This window comes from Canis lupus, chromosome 14 (genome assembly GCF_011100685.1).
Source record: "Canis lupus familiaris isolate Mischka breed German Shepherd chromosome 14, alternate assembly UU_Cfam_GSD_1.0, whole genome shotgun sequence".
In the NCBI taxonomy this organism is placed as follows: Eukaryota; Metazoa; Chordata; class Mammalia; order Carnivora; family Canidae; genus Canis; species Canis lupus.
The window spans coordinates 41,309,767-41,328,551 of NC_049235.1; the positions used below are offsets into that span (position 1 = coordinate 41,309,767).

At 40.9% G+C, this 18,785-nt stretch overlaps 1 protein-coding gene across 1 annotated transcript in view; it reads right to left on the reverse strand.

The window, feature by feature from the left end:
• Nucleotides 1-18,785, reverse strand: part of JAZF1 (JAZF zinc finger 1) — a 336,143-nt gene that overhangs the window by 273,862 nt on the left and 43,496 nt on the right. The window lies entirely within an intron of this gene.

Here is an 18,785-nt window from a genome sequence, read left to right on the forward strand (position 1 = left end):
TTTCTAAGAGATTTATTCACACACACACATACACACACACACACACACACACAGAGTTATAAGCAGCATAACCTTCAAAAATAGCAAGAGGATCAGTTCCTACAGGGATGCTCATGTATTAGACATGAACTATAAAATCTTACATAGGGGATAATAGTACCAGGAAAATAATGACAGCAACAAAATGATCCCACATAGGAAATAAAGGAAATGCTGAGGAAGTGGGTCAGGAGGATCCTATGGAGTAAAAGCTCCCCCAGACAGGAACGACACATAGCTTCTGAGAGCTCTGTGATGTTTCTTTTAAAAAAAAATTATTTATTTGAGGGGGTGGGCAGTGGGGAGGTAGGAGTTGAGGGAGAGGGAAAGAGAATCTTAAGCAGATTCTGAGTGGAGCACAGAGGCTGATGCGGTGCTTGATCCCATGACTTGAGCTAAAACCAAGAGTTGGGTGCTTAACCTACTGTGCCACCAGGCACCTTGACCTCTGTGATGCTTCTAAAACACACAGAGCTGAAGTAGAGGCCAACAGACCTGTGAACACAGAGGCTGTACTCCTGATACTTCTGAGGTGGCCTCCCTGTCTCCCTATATCCTCCTCCCCTCAAGCTGTTGTTTCCCACGTCAGCCTGCAGACTCTTGAGAAAGGCTCACAAACCTGATCTCTGTCCCCGAGATGATGTTCTTGAATTTCGACTTTTTTTAATTCGCAAATGTCTAGTGAAGGCAATTCACCCGCATATCATACCTAAGTACTTAAAACTAACCATTAATGCCTATCGTCCTCCCCCCCAACAAAATTCTGTTTCCTATCGGTATCAATAATATTGTTATATTCCAATTTAGTCAAACTCCTTCTTCATACCACCTTACACCTTAGGCATCCTCTGATTCTTTTCATACCCTATGACAGCCACCTATCTAGTATTTCTTTGTGATATCCCCCATCTTGCCCTTCCCTTTTGTTTCCAATTTCAGACCGTCTTCATGACCAGGTCTGTGCCTACTTCATATACTCTGTTTGTTTGCTTTTTTAATTTTACTTACATTCAATTAATTAACATATAATGTATTATTGATTTCAGAGGTAAAGGTCAGTGATTCATTAGTCTTATATAAGGCCCAGTGTTCCTTATATCACATGCCCTCCTTAATGCTCATCACCCAGTTACCTCATCCCCCCTCCTCCTTCTCCCCTCCAGCAACCCTATTTGTTTCTTATGATTAAGAGTCTCTTATGGTTTGCCTCCCTCTCTGATTTCGTCTTCTTTTATTTTTTTCCTTTCTTCCCCTATGATCTTCTGTTTTGTTTCTTAAATTCCACATATAAGTGAGATCATATGATAATTGTCTTTCTCGGATTGACTTATTTTGCCTAGCATAATACCCTCTAGTTCTATCCACATAATTGCAAATAGCAAGATTTCACTTTTTTTCTTTTTTAAATATTTATTTATTCATGAGAGAGAGAGAGAGAGAGACAGGCAGAGGGTGAGTAGGTTTTAGCTCCCATGTAGGGAGCCTGACATGCGACTGGATCCCAGGTCTCCAGGATCACACCCTGGGCTGAAGGCAGCGCTAAACCGCTGAGTTCCACCCACCCCCCTCCTGCCGGGCTGCCCAGATTTCACTTTTTTGATGGCTAAGTAGCAGTCCATTGTGTGTGTGTGTGTGTGTGTGTGTGTGTGTGTGTGACTATTGTGGACATTGCTGCTATAAACATTGGGGTGCAGGCACCCCTTTGGGTCACTGCATTTATATCTTTGGGGTAAATACCCAGTAGTGCAATTGCTGGGTCATAGGGTAGCTCTATTTTCAACTTCTTGAGGAACTTCCATACTGTTTTCCAGAGTAGCTGCACCAGTTTGCATTCCCACCAACAGTGTAAGAGGATTCCCCTTTCCCTGCATCCTCGCGAACATCTATCATTGCCTGATGTGTTCATTTTAACCATTCCGACTGGTGTGAGGTGGTATCTCATTACGGTTTTGATTTCTATTTCCCTGATGCCAAGTGATGTTGAGCATTTTTCATGGGTTTGTTGGCCATTTGTATGCCTTTTTTTTTTTTTTTTTTTGAGAAATGTCTGTTCATTTCTTCTGCCTATTTCTTGACTGGATTATTTGTTCTCTGGGTGTTGAGTTTGAGTTCTTTATAGGATTTTGGATAGTAGCCTTTATCTGATGTGTCATTTGCAAATATCATCTCCCATTCGGTAGGCTGCCTTTTGGTTTTGTCAACTGTTTCCTTTGCTGTGCAAAAGCTTTTTATCTTGATGAAGTCCCAATAGTTCATTTTTGCCTTTGGAGACGTGTCTCATGAGAAGTTGCTGCAGCCAAAGTCAAAGAGGTTTCTGCTTGTGTTCTCCTCAAGGATTCTGATGGATTCCTATCTCACATGTAGGTCTTTCATCAATTTTGAGTCTATTTTTATGTATGATGTGAGGAAATGGTCCAGTTTCATTCTTCTACATGTGGTTGTCCTCTTTCTAGGAGGCCAGCATTATCTTGATCTTAAAACCAGACAAAGACCACCCCCCCCCCAAAAAAAAGAAGACTTACAGACCAATATCCCTGATGAACATGGATATAAAAATTCTCACAAAGATACTGGCCAATAGAATCCAACAGTACATTAAACGGATTATTCACCAAGACCAAGTGGGATTTATTCCTGGGATGTAAGGGTGGTTCAACAACTGCAAATCAATCAATGTGATATACTACGTTAATAATACAAAGGACAAAAACCATATGATCCTCTCAATAGATGCAGAAAAAGCATTTGACAAAGTACAGCATCCTTTCCTGATTAAAACTCTTCACAGTGTAGGGATAGAGGGAATATACCTTGATATCATAAAAGCCATACATGAAAAGCCCACAGTGAATACCATTCTCAATGGAGAAAAACTGAGAGCTTTTTCCCTAAGGTCAGGAACACAGCAGGGATGTCCACTCTCACCACTGTTGTTCAACATAGTTTAGAAGTCCTAGACTCAGCAATCAGACAACAAAAAGAAATAAAAGGCATCTGAATCAGTAAAGAAGTCAAATTCTCACTCTTGGCAGATGACATGATACTCTATATGGAAAACCCCAAAGACTCGACTCCAAAATTGCTAGAACTCATACAGGAAATCAGCAAAGTGGCAGGATATAAAAAATCAATGCACAGAAATAAGTTGCATTTCTAAACACTAACAATGAGATAGGAAAAAGAGAAATTAAGGAGTTAACCCCATTTACAATTGCACTCAAAACCATAAAATACTTAGGAATAGACCTAACCAAAGAGGCAAAAGATCTGTACTCCGAAAACTACAGAACACTCATGAGAGAAATTGGGGAAGACACAAAGAAATGGAAAAATGTTCCATTCTCATGGATTGGAAGAACAAATATTATTAAAATGTCTATGCTACCTAGAGTAATCTATACATTCAATGTAACCCCTATCAAAATACCATCAACTTATTTCACAGAGTTGGAACAAATAATCCTAAAATTTGTATGGAACCAGAAAAGACCCCAAATAGCCAAAGGAATGTTGTAAAAGAAAACCAAAGCTGGGGGCATCACAATTCCAGACTTTACCCTCTATTACAAAGCTGTACTCATCAAGACAGTATGGTAATGGCACAAAAACAGACACACAGATCAAGGAACAGAGAACAAAGAAATGGACCCTCAACTCTATGGTCAACGAATCTTTGACTAAGCAGGAAAGAATATCCAATAGAAAAAAGACAGTCTTTTCTAACTCATATACTTTTAACTGATTTCCTTCTTGCTTCACTCCCCATTTATAAACAATTCTACAAACAATTGCCATGTACCTTTCTTAAATAGTACCAAAACCTTCAGTGTTCCCCATTACTTACATGATAGCCTGGAACCATATCACTGATCATTTCATTCATTTGACAAATATTTACTGAATCCCCCTTTTGGCCAGGCACAATTCTAGGCATTTGGGGCATATCATTGAACAGATAAAACTTCTATTTAATCTTACTTTAACCTATTTTTTTCCAGCCTTTCATCTCACTAGCCTCCTAGATAATTATAAACATTATCTATAAATAAATCTATACCAGAAGTTATATTCTGGCATAATTATACATTCAATGATACCTTAAAAAACCCTACTACGTGTTGGATCCAGTCATGAGCAAGAGCAGCCTTTTCTGTATGTCCCACTCTGGCCTCTTTTCACTTTTCTGCTCTGAATGCCTTCTCCTTTCCCTGCCCTCTAACTCCTGCCCACCCCCAAACACTCAATCCAAACCCTCTAACTTCCCTAAAGCTTTTCCTGGGCACCTACACCCACAGCAAGGGTCCTTAGTACTTTGTGTGACATCTTTTGTGTGTGTGTGTGAGACATCTTTATCTCATACAGTGCTTCTGGGATGTGGGTGTGGGTTTTCTTTTCATAGGTTTAACGAAACTCTTTAATTAGAACAGAGGTCTCTGAAGACTAGATACTTTTCCCTTCTTTGCACTTCCTAGTAGGATTCCTTAATCACAGAACATTACTGCCAAAAGAAATGTCTGACACCAGTTCATCAAACCCATCTTGCCCCTTGAGAAAGCTGAGGCCTAGGGAGGTTAAGTCATAGTATCAAGTGTTTAAAAAAAAGTGAATAAATATTAATTGCAGACTGGCAGGCATCTTTTTCTTTGTCCCTAGAGATGGGGGAAGCTGGCTGAACTGCTGGTTGTGTGCAGTTCTTTCCTCCTGGAATCCACACATGTGCTCCCAAGCTGTCTGACAAGTTGCTGAGAGCTACTGCCCAGCTGAGGCCTAACTAACCTCACCCTGGTGGATTTGCCTAGTTCTATACAGTTGCCCTCTTTCCAATTATCTAACTGCAAGCAGGTAGCTGGAGATCTCAGTGATGATAAACAATGAGGCCCTAAGCACACAGATTTTCCAGATTCTAGACTGCTCTCCCTCTCTGCACCCATGAAATCCAAGGCTTCCTTTAGCCTGCCATATCATGCTTCACCTTTCTGCACTGGCCAGGGGCTGCCCCGGCTGGGAGCCAGAGCTCTCTGAAGGAGAGAGCTAGTAACAGCAGGAGCACACAGGGAGAGGTTAATGGAGCCATAATTAAAAGTATCTACAGGTGCAAAATCAGCGTAGCCCTGTGGGAAGTACAATTTGGAATGGGCTAGTAGAGTCCAGGTGTCATCTACAAAGCAATGAGATGTAGCATAATGTAGAAATGCCAGGATTTTTAGCATGAGCCCCATTCCTATTCCCTATCACCTGGTCATTCCCTCTGCACTCTTCATACGGAATTCAGAGACATGTGTGGTCCTCTCCTACTCCTCCTACCTACTGAAATGACAATGGTGCTCAATAACGTTTCCTGAATCTCCCACAAGTGAAATCTACCCTTTGCTTGAGCTGAAAAAAGTCAAATTTAACAGAAGCAGTCATGCACATGTGGCCAATGTAGATAAGAACGGCTCATGTTTGTATGTTCTCTGGGGGCCCAGAAGGACTGACAGTACTTAATTGGCCACAGATTATGAAGCCCACGTTCATCAAATTAGACTGGAGGTAATTGCCCTTCACGTGTTGTTTTAGGCAGCTGTTCCTTTATTCAGAAGTAAAAATCTGTGCCCTCAATTTATAATAATCCCTCGATGTCACGGTCTTTTGGTATTGCCAAATCCCGTAACCTTGAAAGTCACCAATAGTTCTTTCTCAAGTTATCTCTGGACCTGGAAGGATAGTTTGGTGGGAAGAAAGTCCTGGTTTTCAAGATCAAAGAACATTCCTTACCTTTATGCAAACCTCTGAACTATAGAGGTACCTACCTAACAACAGCTAGCAAGTAGCATTGTTTGTTTCTATCTATGTAAATGAATTGTTAAAAATTGACAAAGAAAAATATTCTAAGCTCCAAAATCATCTTCTATCTGATTTTAGCTTCTTGGGGGGAAAGAAACAAAGATTCATGCCTAAACCCAGACCACATGACATCAATCCATCAGAGATACAGTTGCCAGAGTTTTCACTCATGTGCCCCCTCTTCTCTTTCCTGTTGCAGCTTTTCCTCCCACTCCTCCTCTGCAGGCAGGACATCTTCCATCCAGTTTGGACTGCCCACCATATCCGGAACATGCTCTGCAGCTCAGCTGATGTGATTATCTGAACCTCGCTTACCAAAACTGGGCCACCATGACCCAGGTCAGCCTAACATTAACTGCTGACCCAGACCGTGGGTTGGAAGTCTTTCTGGTCTCCCGTCTCAAGCTGGGACTGATTCAGGCAATGAGGGTGATGATGGGCCAGTGATCAGTATTCAAGAGGTCTTCCCAGGTCTTGCAGAGGAGGAAGAGACAGAGGCTGGGGGCCTGACATGTCAATGCAGCCAGACTTCTATCAGCCAGACTCAAGCAGGTGAAACACCAGTGTATCCTTGCCTCTAAGGTTATATCAACCTTGGCACCACCTACTCAGTACACCGCATGTGTTTATTCATTCATTCCTTCCTTTATTCTTTCACTATTTAATGAGTCCCTGCATAGATGTAGGAAGATACATCTCAAAATTGCAAATCTAGTAAATTAGTAGTTAGCCTGAACCCACTGAAGTATGAACTTCCATTAACTGGAATGATGGGTTTCCTTCATAGAAGCGACATTCAAGTCACACTGAACATACCAAGTCACTGATAGTGTGTCTAAAAATAACTCTCCCTCTTCTCTACCAGAAGAACTCAGCTATATTTATACTGAAAGATACAGATGTCACTTCCCTAGAAAGCCTTTCCCAACTCTTCTGGTCTTCTTAGAAGGCTTCCAGGTACATCTCCCACCACATTTTCCTTCACTCTCCTAGCTATACTGATGCTTTCTCACTTCCTGCCTTCCATGTTAAGTCCTTTTATGTCCCAGGGCCTTTGCATATGCAGTCTGTGATGCTGAAATATTTTTGTCCATATTCCAACTCATAACCCCCAGCACCACAGTCCTTACTGCTCCCCTACCTTTATCTAAGTAAGCCTCCCCACCCTTCAGATCTCAGTTGAATCAGGAAAGCCATCCCTGAGCCCCACCATTATTCACCCTCATAGTCTCAAATGCCTTTCCTCACATGCACTAATCAGAGCTGTATTGTTAGAATTTTGATACTCTTTGGTTAAAGTCTATTTCCTCATTAGACTATAAATTCCATAAGAGCAGGGACCATGACTATTTTCATTCATCACTGTAACCACAGTGGCACATAATAGGTGGGAGTATTAGCTGAATGAACGAGAGACTTTCTCTACTTGTGTCACTGAATTCCAATTGCCTGTTTGTGTATTGGCCCTAAAACCAGGCTCCTGCCAGCCACCCCAGAACCAAATACTTTTCTACAATGTCCTTTTTAAATGGACATTTATCCAGGGAAATGAACATTTATTCCTATCACTTACACCTTATATATCCACATTTAGCAACAATGGAGATAAAAATTAGGATCTTAAGATCCTAAGGTTGAAGATCCTCATGTATACTGAGATCATGAAAACAGGCATAGAATATATCCAAAAAAGGGGTGCCTGGCTGGCTTGGTTGGTAGAGCATGTGACTCTTAAACTCAGGGTTGTGAGTTCAAGCTTGCAACTTGAGTTGGAAAAAACAAAACAAAACAACTTGAGTTGGGTAGAACTTACATTAAAAAAAAAAGAATATATTCTTTTTGGTTGAAGGTTGATATTAGAACCAAAAATGAATGGATGGGGGTGTTAAATATTATCGAGTGTTTCTGATCAACTCTGATCTAACCAGAAAAGTCATAACCAAAGAACTCACTTTCTGACTCCTTTTTAGTAGATGTCTTAGCTGTTTTGACCACTGAGTAGGACCCAAACCGAGCAACTGGAGACAGCAACATGCCATATGCAGCTTCTTGGTTAGTGGCCGTGATGAGCTAAATTGTGTCCCATCCCCCTACAAATTCATATGTTGAAGTGCTAACCCCCAGTGCCTCAGAATATGACTATATCTGGAGACAGGGCTTTTAAAGAGGTGTTTATGTTAAATGAGGCCCTTACAGTGGGCTGTAATCCAACAGTGACCTTATCGCAGAAGAGGAGATTGGGACATAGACACACACAGAAGGAAGAGCATGTGGCCATCTGCAAAGCCCAGGTGAGCAGCCTCAGAAGAAACCAACCCTGTCCACACCTTGATCTGGTACATCCAGCCTCCAGAGCTGTGAGGAAATACATTTCTATTGTTGAAGTCTGAGGTAACCAATACAGTGCCCCAGCAGTCCTTGAGAGAAAGGGAAGGAATGTTTGCCATGTCAGTAGAATGTTATCTACTTCCCCACCTCAACTTTGGCAATCTGAGGTGATGGGTCATCTTCTCCCCACTGCTGCTGTACTTCCTTCTTATTTGACAAATGAGGACACTGAGGCAGAGTCACAAAGGAGGCTGAGCCATATTTTGACTCCAGGGCTATCTGCTTCCAAATTCCATATCCTTTTTTGCACTAGACCTTCAGACCCAAAGGACCAAAGTGGAGTTTATGAAAGCAGATCCTGGTTTGCTTAATTTAGCTTGAAGAAAATGGGCAAGATCACGATTTTAGCTAAGCTGAGGAACCAGATGCATTTGTATGCATCACCCAAATAAAGCGATTGAAAAACTATGAAACAGATGTGAATAGGAACTAATTTTGCTCTTTGATGAGCATTTTGACCAGATCAATACTACAAAATGCTGAACGGCAAAATGTCATTACAATTTAAATACACCTGCCCGGTTGATTGAGGCACTTACAGCAGCTAAAACTGTATTTTCTCCTCTTAAGAGCAGGAGTCTATTATGTAAAATAAAGTCATGAAAATTTTAATTTCACTGCATCAAGGACAGAACCTGGTCTAGCCCACAAACCATGGAAAAACAAAAAGAAACAAAATGCAGCTGAATGCTTCATCAGCTGTCTGTCACTTTCTGAATAGTGACTAATATTCTAATTATTAGTCACCACACTGGGAAGGGGCAATTAGAAGACAGGGACGATTGCTTTAATTTTTGTTGTTGTCGTTAACCCACAATTTGTGAGGCCTGCATGAAAATATGATTTAAGTTCCCACCGTCTTATAAAGGGAAAAATGATTACAGTTAAAATTCAGTCCCCACCCGCTCCCCAGAATTTAAAAAAAAAAAAGCTTTGAAGTTGTATTGACAGATGTGACTAACAACTGTAATCACAGAAATAAATTCAGTAAAACGATAATTTCTCTGTCACAATTTACTAAGAAAGAAAAAAATGCAGCACAAGCAGCTGAATTGTGAAGTTAAATGAAAGCAAAGATAGAACCCAGTTTTTAATGAAATGTAGAGCATTATTAATTGGTTTCCTAGCAACAGCCAGGGTAAAATGACTTAACATGTCTGCTCAATCATATGCAAATATGAGTGTTATCCCTTAAATGTTGATTATAGTTGGTCTTTTCAAATGCAAATCCAATGTGTAAAGTGACTGTAAATGTTGACAATGCTGACCAAAAAAAATGCCCTGATTAACATCATTCTGGTGTTCAAAGCACCAGAGTTCAGGATTTTCCCTTTGGAAGGGCTGCAAGCAGCTTGGGACACCATCTTCCCTACCCACCATCTCACCTTACTGGTGCCCTCCTCCTACCACTGGTATTAGAAATGACAAAATATTGCTGGGTCTTACTGAGTGGCACTGCAGAGATTTCTCACAGCGCTCAATGATGAGTGGACGAGGCTCTCAGTATACAATTCAATCGGGTGACACAAGGGCTTGCCAACCCAAGATCAAGATTGGTCAAAAGTTTGGTTTGCACACAAAATCAGACCTTCAGATGACTCTTTCAGAGCCTGCAGAGTAAAATTCCTTTCAAAACTGCCAAGTGAGGTGCTCTTGACTTCAGCCTGGTCCTGCCATTCAAGAGCCACCTGGGAACAACCACGTTCCACCAGCAATAGGCATCAAGAAGGGGTGCCTCTAGCCCTGTCCTCACCACCTCAATGACACATCACTCAAGCTAAAGCAATGTGCTTGTCATGCTTTCATTTATTCATGCAACAAATATTTATTACATAATTACAATTTGTCATCTATCTACGTGCTAGAGAGACAGCAGTGAATAGGAAAAAATCCTTATCTTCACTTATCTTGGTGCAGGGAGACACAGATAAATCAAGAAACACATAAACAGTAACATTTCAGGTAAAACACAAAACAAAACAGAGAAGTAAAGTTGGCTAAGGAGGGGAGGGGAGAAGGGAGGGTTCAGCAGACCACAGCACAGTAGCCTTTCACAAGGTGACTTCTGTACAGATTTAGAAGAAAAGTGAGGACCCAGGCCCAGGAGGGGGTAAGTAAGCATGCTTCCTGGAGCAGAAATGAGCTGGGAACAACAGGAAGGCTGAGGTGGTTAATGCCAAGGACAGAGAGAGAGAGAGAGAGATGTGACAAGTGCAGCTTTGAGCTAAGTTCCTAGACCACCTTCCAACAAGACTGCATCCCTAAGCCCCAGCCTTACAGTATTTCCAGGATGCTGCTGTCTCTAGGTTCATCTTAGGAGTTTTCTTCAGGACTGAAAGAGCCTAAGTCTGCTAAAGGAGGGTCTGTCCCCCTGAACCCTAAAGGTCTCTCCTCTCTGGGTCAAGTCTCAGTGCTCTCCTGATCCCTGAGAAATTTCTGAGCCAACTGGAAAGTACAATCTTGAACTGATGTCCCCTAGATGAAGTGGGTTGGGTTTTTCTGGCCAAAGCCCTCTGCCTGCAAGCCTTCAAAGGTTAGGTGCTAGAAAGTTCGTTCCAGACACCCAGTTAGGACTCCAGGATATGCCAGCCAATCAGTGGTCAGAAACTCAGGACATATATTACAAGTCCTGAAGCTTCCTTATAAGGAGAATTGACAAAGATGATACGGACAGCTCCATACCAAGTCTAGGATCCCCAGACTAACCTTAGGAGTGTTGGGCTAAGGGTGGGCAGATTCTTCTTCCAACACATCACCCTCTGGCCTTATAGGTCATGCCTTAAGTCTTTGAAGGCTTTAAGAGTTAGTATTAAATGCAAATGACCTTAAGAGAAACTTGTGAAAGCTTACCTGCAGTTCACCTGAGAGTGGGTGGGCTAAGAGCTTAGGCTGAGCATCTAGATGCCCCAGAGGAACCTACAACTGGGATGAGGCTTAATCTACCTGGTTGGTAGAGAATGGACTTGCTCTGGGAATGGTGTCAACAGCATGGTTTGCCAGATGCCATACAGGTCTGTACAATACAAACATTGTACCAGTCTTGCCTTAATCCATGTTGAGCCTTAACAAGAAACACCACTAGTGCTTCATTTAGCCTGGAGTCTAGAAAGGAGGTAAAAAAGGGAGCAGTTTAGTTTCATCCAAGTGGAGCTAAACGTCAAAAAGCAAGAAAAATTAGGAGGATAGCCCTCTATTTGCAACTTCTAATGACAGTTCAAGGAGGCCATAATAAATTTTGAGTGACAGATCAAACAGGTTGTACATGTGACTGTAGTCCTGGTCACTGAGCTGTTTCCTTTAAGGCCAGTGGTTCTTGAAGCAGCACGAGCAGTGCCTGGGCCCTTATTAGAAATGCATATTCACAGGTCTAGCCCCATACTTACTGAATTAGCAATCTGGCAGTGGGCCCAGAAATCCTTTGTAACAAGCCCTCCAGGTGATTCTATGCATGCTAAATTTGAGATCCAGTTTCCCAGGGCAGTTCAGCAGGATGGCGTGTCTCTGAGTTTATGCTTAGCACCATCTTGCTGCAAATTATTTCAATCAACAGGAAACCAAGGATAGCTGCACTGTACCTTCAGCACGTGGCATGCATTCAAAATAAACACACTAATTGTGTGAATTCCTGACACAGTAACTTTTTCCAAAGAATGTACCACTCAGAACACAAGATGCTGATTTACTGATTTCTTAAAGATAACCGATTTTTCTGGCAAAGAGAGAAATGGAAAAAAAAGAAAGTTATTATTTAGGAAACTCCAAGTTTGGTGTAGGCTTCTGGGAGAATCTCTGATGATCACTGAGTTCTCTGATCTAATGCTTGTCTCCCCTCCCTTTCCAGACCCAACACACTGTCTGGGCTCCATCGTCAACAATGGGAGCTCCCTAGGGGTACAGAGAGTCTTACAGGAGGACTCACTGTAAATACTCCAAAAGCCCTTGCTGAATGGAGGACTCCCTCTCATCCTTATATTTTAGAGAGAATACTCAACCTTTTAGGGTTCCTGACAATAAAATGGATGTTATGCAGCAAATGTTTATCAAAAACACTGAAGATGAAAAATAACCTAGAAGATGTTTTAATCATTGTAAATATACATGAGGAAGCCTACAATCAGAAGGGTGAATCTCAAATTTAATTGTGCATCAGAATCACTTGCAATGCCTGATAAAAATGCAGACTTCTGGGCCCCATTAGCAAATTTACTTGAGATGGTGTCCAGCATTCTGCCTTTTGAATAAGCATGCCCAGGTGATTTTTTTTTTTTTTTTTTTTTGCCCAGGTGATTTTGATGCAGGGATTTGTATTTAAATTACTGACATGGAGGGGCACCTGTATGGCTTAGGCTTAGGCTTAGTCGGTTGAGTGTCCCACTCTTGGTTTTAGCTCAGGTCAGGATCTCAGGGTCCTGAAATCAGGCTGACACCAACCTCCCTGCAGGCTCTGTGCTCAAGGGAACTCTGCCTGAGGTTCTGTCTTTCTCTCCCTCTGCCCCTACTCCCAACCCACCCCCGTTCTCTCTTGCTCTCTGAAATAAATGTCTTTAAATAAAAATAAAATAAAATAAATTTTAAAAATTACTGGCATGATAACTTCTCCAATTTGCAAGGGGTATTAATAAGGGGACTGAGAAAGGGGATTTTTGTTTTTTGGAAAATAAAGCAGTTCTACAGCAAAAGAACTACAAATTCCTTTTTTCTCTCTGGGGGTGCCAATGTTGGAAAATTGTAGCTGAGAAAAGGTTTGTATGTATCTGTCATTAAGGTAACTTTTTAGCAAGTAACTTTTTTCTGATTACAAAAGTTATTCATGTTCATTGTAAAAAAGATATTAAAAAAGCAAAAGGGAGAAAGCAAAAATACTTGTTATAACCTCACCTCTGAGATAACTTGGTATATTAATAGTCTTCCAAATAACTTGTTCTACACACACACACACACACACACACACACACACACACACACTTTCCGTTTCTCTCTCTCTTTTTTTTTTTTAAAATAGTAGGGTCAGGGGCATTTGGGTGGCTCAGTTGGTTAAGCATCTGCCTTTGGCTCAGGTCATGATCCCGGGGTCCTGGGATGGAGCCCTGCATCGGGCTCCCTGCTCAGCGAGGCGTCTGCTTCTCCCTCTCCCTCTCCCCTTACCCCTTCACTTGTGTTCTCTCTCTCTCTCTCTCTCTCTCTCAAATAATGAATAAAATAATCTTTCAAAAAAAGTAATAAGATCAGAGTATATTTATAGTAGTAGGATCAGAGTATAGTTATTATATGTTTTTTTACATCTAACAACACTGTCAACATCTTTCTACCACTCCTTGATTCTTTCAGATAGAACAGAATGTCTAAATATCAACTCTCTACTGGTTATGAGTTTTTAAAAAAATAGTCAAGGAATTAATATTCTCTGTGGCCAGTACATAAATATGCACAATGAACACATAAATACAAATATTTGTGTCATTTGTACAAGAATGCTAGAAATCTCATCGTTTTAAGTGATTTAGCATTGATAGAGTTTATTAGCAATTTTTATTAGCTCCTTAGTTCACTTTAATGAATGTGTACACATTACTTAAAGGCCTCTAGACATATATATATATAATATATTAACACAACAAGTATTCACTTTAATGAAACTTATTAGACCAAGGTTTTTCTCATTAAATTCAAAAGGAGCCAAAAGACTCTACTGGAACAAAATTGAAATCCAAGAAAATAAATAATTTTTTTTTTAACATGCCCTGGGAGTCTATAAACTTTAATTCTATTCAACCGGGAAGTGGCCAAAACATGAATGCATTTCACAGAATACACTCATCATAACTTGAAAGGTAAATTCTTGCATGTTTTATAAACAGGGCAGAAAGAATGGGAGTTTGTATGACTAGCTCACATTCACACTCTCCTGCAACACTTGGTAGCAGAACGCTTGTAATGGATTTAACACTCAGACATGGGAACTTAAGTAAGCCACTAGTTTTTTCTGTGCTTCCAGTCCTTGTCTGGAAAATGAGGATGCTAATACATAATATCTGTTACTGGTTTCCCAAGGGTTTTCTGAGGACCAAGTGGGATAATACAAGTGAGGTTCTAAAGTACTATGCCAGTGTTACCTGGAGTCTAGCTGGGATCTAGCTCTCTGAAATACTGCTCATCCACCATTTCTTAGCCTACTAACATACCCTTCAATCTCTCAAACACAACAAGAGATTAGATAGAATGCAAAATCTACGTGTGTTAGCCCAAAGAACAGGAATAATTTAACCTTTTAATACTTGGCCTGAGAACTGCCTTACAATGAAATCAGACCCAACAGTCCCATACTATGACCACGAAAAGTCCAAGTGATATATTCTTCATAGCAACTGTTCTCTGAGAGTTATGGGCATGGTCCTACCCCAGGCTTATCATCACCAGTACTTGGGGAGCATTTAGAAACAAAGACTCTCAGACCCCACATCAGAGATTCTGGTGAGTGTTTAACAAAACTACATATGAAATTTTAAGATGCCCTGACCTTTCACAGTCAATTATTCCTGACATTAAAAATTGCTCATTAGGGGATCCCTGGGTGGCTCAGCGGTTTAGCACCTGCCTTTGGCCCAGGGCGCGATCCTGGAGTCCCGAGATCGAGTTCCACGTCGGGCTCCCGGCATGGAGCCTGCTTCACCCTCCTCCTGTGTCTCTGCCTCTCTCTCTCTCTCTCTCTCTCTCTCTGTCTATCATAAATGAATAAATCTTTTTAAAAAATTGCTCATTAGTTTCCAGAAGACTGGGAACCCTATGGATAACATACTGAACCGCATGTCAGTGACTTGTATATTTGCGAGGCCAGAAGGCCCTCAGAACTGTGCTCCGTCACTTCAACAAAAACTAATATAAATGACCACCTGAAGGTCTGCAATGAACTTTCCCCTTATTATCTATCTAACAGAGGACAATAGCAAAAGACTGCCAATCCCCTTCCAAAACATTTTTTATTTTACCACAACCTTTTCTCCATACAAAAATAAACCACAATGTGCACTAGAAGAGTAGATATTTTTAAAATATCTTCAAAATCATAATTATCATATCTCTTCCTATAAACAAACAAAAGGGACAGACATTTGGCCCCTCCAACCTGCTCTTTGAACATACTGACAAAGCTCTGGACACAACATTCTTTTATTCATTCAACAAATGACCAAAACCAGCATTCCTCAGCACCAACCACAAATCTGCAGAGCTTATTCCAGAGGCATATCCTACAATTTGCATCAAGTTCGGTTACCATTCTTTTAGTGAGTCAAATATTGCCTGATTTTTCTAACCTCTGGCTTGGAAAACCAGGCTGTCATGTTGCCACGGGCATTCTTTCTCAAAAGCTTTTCCTCTTTTGTGGGAAAAGCAACAGCACAGCTCTCTCTGTTTACTATTGTTAGGTGCGATTCTTGAAATCCAGTGGGATTAAAAAAAAAGTGTATTCAAAAATCTCACCTGCAACATGTAGGTCAGAGACTGACTACATAAAATATTGATTAAAATGAAAAACTCTTTGATCACACTGGGCCCATGATCAGATGTTTCTTGGCTAAAACATTTCTTAGTTGAAATCCCAAGGAGAATATCATTATATGCAATTTTCCTGCTATAACTGATGGAATGGAATGTAATAAGTGCTTATTTTGAAAACATGTAAGTTATTGGTCACTTGATTACCATTAGAGAATACTAATTAGGGTAAACAGTATGTGGCAGTCTTGGCCTGAAAGATCGTCAGCAATGAATTCATTAGGGAGACAGAGGATCAGCAAGGCTCAGCTAACTTATAATATTGACCACAACATGAAATCAACTTGTGTTCCAGAACCAGAACTCATTAACAGTGCAATGGGAGAGAAGAGAGTAAAGACTGTTTTGCCCACAAGCTAGAAGACTTGTGGGAACAAAGATCAGGATATTCATTGCTTAGGGGAAACCAAGACTCCCCATAAAGCTTTCAAAGGAGTCAACTTCAAGGACAAGGAAAGATTCTTAAGGGTGGTAAGGAGAGGATTAACTAGAAGTTATAAAGTGAAATTATTGCAAATGCAATTTGAGCCACACATAAGGAAGCAATTTCCAGCCATAATTTTAATTAGGAGCACAGAATGATCTTCTTTGTAATGATGGCCCTTCATCATTACCATTATTCAGAATTACCCTGCCTCTACATGCATAAACATAGTGTGGAAATGAAACATAGACGTGGAAGAAAGGTCAACTATATCAATTTTTTTAATCCCCAACTGCAGGTGAAATTTTCCAAATAAAATACCCGAATACAGTCAGCTTTCAATTTATATTTAATTTACAAACAATTAATGAGCCCAGAGAGCCAGCCCTCTCTCCCACTCTCAACCCCAACCCATTTCTGATCCTTCACACTACACCCAAACATGGAACTTCCTGCTGATGCCACACAAGAATCTTTAAAGATATACATGGAACTCTTGAGAGGATCTGTGAGTAGAGGGAAGAAAGAAGCCATAAAAAGCAGACACTACTTTAACCCCAGAGGCAAACTCCCAAGCAAGAATCTCTCCTGTCCAAAAAAGATCATCCTCCAGACGACTCATATGGTTCACTCATCTCTAGTTTACCATTTATTCATTAAAATGGCAAATTCATGAGGCTTCATACCCTTAAAAATGCAAATAATTTTATAAGCAGACCAGACCATGTCAGTTATTCAGACCATGAATCAGATTTGCTTTCCTACCACCAGCTAACATTGGCTGCCTTGAAGAAATGAGAATTTTGAATTGCAAGGGTTAAATGGGGAAGAAAGGTAAAATTAAGTTTAGGAAATGAAGTACCATAGGGATATGGCAGGAAAAGGATACCACAATGGAGAAATAAAATTAAAGAATCATAAGAACACCTGCTGCCTCGATAAAAGGACATAGATAAAGAGAGAAGACGACAATGTACAAGCTGTGTTTACTTTTTAAAATCTGCCAGAAGGGTCCAAGGAAGAAAATTCTCCAGTTTTGTTTATCTAGCAGCAACTTACTTTCAGGACCCAGAATTCACCCTAGCATTGCGCTTTCTATATGACAGGCCCTTAATGAACACCAAATAAATGCATGGATGATATTCCCACTATTATTCAAAATGAAGCAAGCAAACTCTGAGTTATCCTGCCTGCAAGCAGCAGCTTTCCTAAGTGATAACTAGGTAAGTGGGGTGGAGGGGGGAGGATGACTAATATATTCCCTATATAGTAGCATCATCAATTACTTGAGAAACAGATTATTTGAAACACAAACATGCACATGTTACACTGCATGCACCCAGAGACACAGGCTCGAGTGAAAATTAAGCATGGAAAATTCTAGTCCTAATGTTTGTGTTCCCCCAAACCAGAGAGCCCTTTCTCCTCAACAGGCTATGTGCCTAACAACAGAACTGTGTTGCTACTACAAACATGAACTAAAAGGCAGATGTGAGACAGAGCTTTCACCATGTGGTACAAAATACACGGTTGAAGATGTAGGGGTTGCTACATGCTATGAGTTTTACAATTGTTCTTCTGTCAGTTAATTGCTTCTAAGAGCAAACAGCACCCTGCCTCGTGCTCATAACTACATGCTCTTTGGCTATTTTCATAAGAAATGGTTTGGATTTATAGCAAAATAACTTTACTTAGGACTTTCTGCCAAAATCTTATCTTGATAAACGCCCCCCACACGTGGACATCTGGGGACGGCATTTTGAGGCACTGCTCTGAGAGAACACGGAGGAGAGGTTTCGAAGGGCAAGAGAGAGCTTCAAAAGAAGCAATTTCCTTTTTAAGTCTGATCAATAGTGAGGCACATGTACTGTTAAACGCCTCTGAACTCTTTTCAGGGTGAGGCGAAGTGACATTTACAGCAACAGCGAGAACAAAACACTTCTAAACAACTCGGTGCTATTCTGGCTAAGTAGGTGGCACCAGCACAAAATTCTGTTTGTATCTATGTATCTAGGTAGAAGGAGGTTATCAACAGATTCATCTCTAGTCCTCTTCCTGCACTGGCGTCTTGAGCTATTGGACCGGCTCTCTTCTTGTAAGCAACACCATGTAATGAAGTTTCTGCAAGCTGCTGAGATTGGCAACCGTACAAATACCTTTTTTCCATTCTCCCTGTTTCACCTCAGGAAAAATACTCTTTTTTTCGGAAATGTATGGGTAGCACTGCCAATCTATAATGCTGCTATGGAAGCCAAAAACATAACAACAATGATGATGACAATCATAGCAGGGACTAATTATTGAAAGTTCACAAGGGGCAGGACTCGTGCTGGGCCTTCTGCATTTACTCAGTCACATAACACATAACCCTTCCAGCTCCGTGAAGAGGTATACACTTCTTATCTGACCGGTGAAGAAACTGAGGCACAGCCAGTTTAAGTGACTCGTGTGAGGTAGTACCGCTAAGAACACATGGCTGAACTGGGATTCAAACCCAGTTTTTCTAACTCTAAACTCAAGTCCTTATCTGCCACACTCACTCTTGTCTGCTCTT